The following is a 6,180-nucleotide window of genomic DNA, read 5'->3' on the forward strand; positions in this document are numbered from 1 at the left end:
CTGGCAATACGAAGAGGACGGAGATAAAAGGGAGATGACGAGGCACCAATAAGGGAATGTTTGGGTTGATGGAACGAGACATGATCTAATAATGGTGTACGTGACTGGGGTCCTATATATGGCTTGGATTTGTTCAATAAATTCAAGAGATAAGAGAGAATCTTTGACTGTCTGTCTTATTCCTCTCTTCTCCTCAAAGAATTCTTTGAGCGTCGATCTTTCTTCCTGGTTTTTTTCTTCCTTTTTTGCCATAATAATTAACATTCCCTAATCAGAAGCCCTGGATGAACAGAGAGGTTCGCACTCTGCTCAAAGCCAGAGATGCTGCCTTCAGATCAGGATGCAGGGAAGCATACAGCTTGGTCAGAGCTAACCTGAGGAGAGGAATAGCTATAGCCAAGCACTGCTACAAACGCCGGTCCTGATTCACAAAAAAAACAAAAGCAGATGCACATAAATGGAAAAACCTAATGCGTACAAAAGAAGGGCAAAAAACAAGACTGGTGGTCTGAGATTTCTTACCATGGCATCCCTCAGCATAGAAGCGCTCAGGGTACGAGCGTCCTTTGTACCGCCCACTGGAGTTCCTGGCAATATGAAGAGACTAATAGCTATAGCCAAGCACTGCTACAAACGCCGGATTGAGGAGCACTTTACCTCCTCTGACCCTCGGCGTATGTGGCAGGGAATACACGCCCTGACTGACTATAAACCAACTAGCTTTGTTCCATTTACCAACAGTGCTTCACTCCCTGATAAGCTGAACAACTTTTACGCTCGTTTCGACCAGATGATAATGATATCTTCAATAAACGATCCTCCACCGATGACAACCCACTTGTACTTTCCACTTCGGACGTCAGTCGCATGCTGAGTAGAGTGAATGCACGGAAGGCAGCTGGCCCTGATGGTGTACCTGGCCGTGTGCTGAGTGCTTGTGCTGTGGAACTTGCGGGTGTCTTCGCTCTCAACAGAACTACACACTGCATAACCCACCTCAATAATTTCCAAGTGCTTTAAAAGACTAGTTCTTTCTCACTTGAAATCCTGCCTGCCTGCTACGCTGGACCCACACCAGTTTGCTTATCGTTGCAACAGATCCACCGAGGACGCTATCTCAACAGCACTACACACTGCACTAACCCACCTCGCTTGGAAGCATAAGGAAGCATAAAGTAATCTAAATCTCCCTGGTAGGCGGCTGCGTTGACCTTGGACCTCAGAAAATAAAGTGGACCCACACCAGCAGATGACATGGGACACCAAACCGCCACTGACTGTGGAAACTTTACAGGGTAGCTCGAACAATGTGGATTCCGTGCCTCTCCTCTCTTCCTCCAGATTCTGGGACCTTGATTTCTATAGGAAATGGTCCTTGGTCTTCCAGGACCAAGATGGCATCGCGATCACACTGCGAGGCTCAGCGTCTTACCGGTTTTAGTGATGTTATACTTCTGTACTTAGCTATCTCCAGTTTTCTTGCGCAAATAACTCTTGCGAACTACAGTTACGACAGACAGACACTTTTGGAAATTAACATTCACTGCACAGACACCGGATTCAGCATCGGTTGGACTTTAACCAGCTTCAAAACAACACCCCTCCCCCATCTTGGACTTTCCGATCATCTTTCTTTGTTCCTGCTTCCCAAATACACTCCAGTCATGCAGAGGATTAAGCCTTCAACCAGAACTGTAAAGTTCTGGATGGATGGGGCTGACTCCTTCCTTCAGCAACAGTTCCAGCACACCGACTGGAGTGAGTATGCTGCCCGAGCCTGCACAGGCTCACACATCCACTTGGACACCTACACTAACTCTGTCCTGAAATGCATCAACAAGCGCTCAGGGTACAAGCGTCCTCTGTACCGCCCACTGGAGTCCCTGGCAATATGAAGAGACTAATAGCCATAGCCAAGCACTGCTACAAACGACGGATTGAGGAGCACTTTACCTCCTCTGACCCTCGGCGTATGTGGCAGGGAATACACACCCTGACTGACTATAAACCAACTAGCTTTGTTCCATCTACCAACAGTGCTTCACTCCCTGATGAGCTGAACAACTTCTACGCTCGTTTCGACCAGATGATATTGATATCTTCAATAAACGATCCTCCACCGACGACAACCCACTTGTACTTTCCAATTCGGACGTCAGTCACATGCTGAGCAGAGTGAATGATAACTTCCCCCAATAACTTCCAAGGGGTTTAAAAGACTAGTTCTTTCTCACTTGAAATCCTGCCTGCCTGCTACGCTGGACCCACACCAAATTGCTTATCGTAGCAACAGATCCACCGAGGACGCTATCTCAACAGCACTTCACACTGCACTAACCTACCTCGCTTGGAAGCATAAGGAAGCATAAAGTAATCTAAATCTCCCTGGTAGGCGGCTGCGTTGACCTTGGACCTCAGAAAATAAAGTGGACCCACACCAGCAGATGACATGGGACACCAAACTGCCACTGACTGTGGAAACTTTACAGGGTACCTCGAACAATGTGGATTCCGTGCCTCTCCTCTCTTCCTCCAGATTCTGGGACCTTGATTTCTATAGGAAATGGTCCTTGGTCTCCCAGGACCAAGATGGCATCGCGATCACACTGCGAGGCTCAGCGTCTTACCAGTTTTAGTGATGTTATACTTCTGTACTTAGCTATCTCCAGTTTTCTTGCGCAAATAACTCTTGCGAACTACAGCTACGAGAGACAGACACTTTTGGAAATTAACATTCACTGCACAAACACCGGATTCACGCAATCTTTGACTGTCTGTCTTATTCCTCTCTTCTCCTCAAAGAATTCTTTGAGCGTCGATCTTCCTTCCTGGTGATACTTAATCATTAATTTTAAGTTTGCCATAATAATTAACATTCCCTAATCAGAAGCCCTGGATTAACAGAGAGGTTCGCACTCTGCTCAAAGCCAGAGATGCTGCCTTCAGATCAGGATGCCGGGAAGCATACAGCTTGGTCAGAGCTAACCTGAGGAGAGGAATAGCTATAGCCAAGCACTGCTACAAACGCCGGTCCTGATTCACAAAAAAAACAAAAGCAGATGCACATAAATGAAAAAACCTAATGCGTACAAAAGAAGGGCAAAAAACAAGACTGGTGGTCTGAGATTTCTTACCATGGCATCCCTCAGCATAGAAGCGCTCAGGGTACGAGCGTCCTTTGTACCGCCCACTGGAGTTCCTGGCAATACAAAGAGACTAATAGCTATAGCCAAACACTGCTACAAACGCCGCATTGAGGAGCACTTTACCTCCTCTGACCCTCGGCGTATGTGGTAGGGAACAACACCCTGACTGACTATAAACCAACTAGCTTTGTTCCATGTACCAACAGTGCTTGACTCCCTGATGAGCTGAACAACTTTTACACTCGTTTCGACCAGATGATATTGATATCTTCAATAAACGATCCTCCACCGACGACAACCCAATTGTACTTTCTACTTCGGACGTCAGTCGCATGCTGAGCAGAGTGAATGCACGGAAGGCAGCTTGCCCTGATGGTGTACCTGGCCGTGTGCTAAGAGCTTGTGCTGTGGAACTTGCGGGTGTCTTCGCTCACATCTTTAATGTTTCGCTTGCCCAGGCAGCTGTACCATCTATCTTTAAGTCAGCCATTATTGTGCCTGTGCCTAAGCATTCTACTGCTTCAGACTTTAATGACTTTCGACCTGTAGCACTCACCCCAATAATTTCCAAGTGCTTTAAAAGACTAGTTCTTTCTCACTTGAAATCCTGCCTGCCTGCTACGCTGGACCCACACCAGTTTGCTTATCGTTGCAACAGATCCACCGAGGACGCTATCTCAACAGCACTACACACTGCACTAACCCACCTCACTTGGAAGCATAAGGAAGCATAAAGTAATCTAAATCTCCCTGGTAGGCGGCTGCGTTGACCTTGGACCTCAGAAAATAAAGTGGACCCACACCAGCAGATGACATGGGACACCAAACCGCCACTGACTGTGGAAACTTTACAGGGTACCTCGAACAATGTGGATTCCGTGCCTCTCCTCTCTTCCTCCAGATTCTGGGACCTTGATTTCTATAGGAAATGGTCCTTGGTCTTCCAGGACCAAGATGGCATCGCGATCACACTGCGAGGCTCAGCGTCTTACCAGTTTTAGTGATGTTATACTTCTGTACTTAGCTATCTCCAGTTTTCTTGCGCAAATAACTCTTGCGAACTACAGCTACGACAGACAGACACTTTTGGAAATTAACATTCACTGCACAAACACCGGATTCACGCAATCTTTGACTGTCTGTCTTATTCCTCTCTTCTCCTCAAAGAATTCTTTGAGTGTCGATCTTCCTTCCTGGTGATACTTAATCATTAATTTTAAGTTTGCCATAATAATTAACATTCCCTAATCAGAAGCCCTGGATGAACAGAGAGGTTCGCAATCTGCTCAAAGCCAGAGATGCTGCCTTCAGATCAGGATGCCGGGAAGCATACAGCTTGGTCAGAGCTAACCTGAGGAGAGGAATAGCTATAGCCAAGCACTGCTACAAACGCCGGTCCTGATTCACAAAAAAAACAAAAGCAGATGCACATAAATGAAAAAACCTAATGCGTACAAAAGAAGGGCAAAAAACAAGACTGGTGGTCTGAGATTTCTTACCATGGCATCCCTCAGCATAGAAGCGCTCAGGGTACGAGCGTCCTTTGTACCGCCCACTGGAGTTCCTGGCAATACGAAGAGACTAATAGCTATAGCCAAGCACTGCTACAAACGCCGGATTGAGGAGCACTTTACCTCCTCTGACCCTCGGCGTATGTGGTAGGGAACAACACCCTGACTGACTATAAACCAACTAGCTTTGTTCCATGTACCAACAGTGCTTGACTCCCTGATGAGCTGAACAACTTTTACACTCGTTTCGACCAGATGATATTGATATCTTCAATAAACGATCCTCCACCGACGACAACCCACTTGTACTTTCCACTTTGGACATCAGTCGCATGCTGAGCAGAGTGAATGCACGGAAGGCAGCTGGCCCTGATGGTGTACCTGGCCGTGTGCTAAGAGCTTGTGCTGTGGAACTTGCGGGTGTCTTCTCTCACATCTTTAATGTTTCGCTTGCCCAGGCAGCTGTACCATCTATCTTTAAGTCAGCCATTATTGTGCCTGTGCCTAAGCATTCTACTGCTTTAGACTTTAATGACTTGTGACCTGTAGCACTCACCCCAATAATTTCCAAGTGCTTTAAAAGACTAGTTCTTTCTCACTTGAAATCCTGCCTGCCTGCTACGCTGGACCCACACCAGTTTGCTTATCATAGCAACAGATCCACCGAGGACGCTATCTCAACAGCACTACCCACTGCACTAACCCAACTTGACTGTCAAAACTCATAGGTGAGTATGCTGTTAATCGATTTTAGTTCTGCATTCAACAGAACAATTCCGTCTATGCTGATATCCAAACTCAACCATCTGGGTATCAGCACATCACTCTGCCACTGGATTTTAGACTTCCTGTCTAACAGACCTCAATCTGTTAGATTAGGCAAACTTCATTCATCAACCATCACCTTGAACACTGGCATTCCACAAGGTTGTGTTCTTAGCCCGATTCTGTACTCTCTCTTCACCCATGACTGTGTACCTGCCTATGGTTCAAACACCGTAGTCAAATTCGCAGATGACACCATGGTGATAGGCTTGATTACAGACAATAATGAAACGCCCTACCGGGATGAAGTACAGCATCTGTCCTTGTGGTGCCAAAACAATAACCTGGTACTAAACACGCTCAAAACAAAGGAGATCATCATGGACTTCAGACGGACTAGGAATCAAGCTCACGCCCCCATTTACATCACCGGAACTGCAGTGGATGAGGTGTCCAGTTTCAAGTTCCTTCGAGGACATCTACCATAAACGCTGCCTGGGCATGGCAAGAAAATCACTATAATATCACTACTGCACTTTATGTAAATTATGTAAATAATGTTATATATTGCACTTCTGGTTAGATGCTAACTACATTTCATTGGCCCTGTATTGTACTCTGCACAATGACAATGAAGTTGAATCTAATCTAATCTAATTTACTTTAATCAGGGAACATAACTTTGGACCACTCAGGAGCAGTCCAGTCCTTTTTCCTGACGCTGTCTCTTGTTCAAGAGTGGCTTGGCATAAGGAATA

This window comes from Hoplias malabaricus, unplaced genomic scaffold (genome assembly GCF_029633855.1).
Source record: "Hoplias malabaricus isolate fHopMal1 unplaced genomic scaffold, fHopMal1.hap1 scaffold_30, whole genome shotgun sequence".
NCBI lineage: Eukaryota > Metazoa > Chordata > Actinopteri > Characiformes > Erythrinidae > Hoplias > Hoplias malabaricus.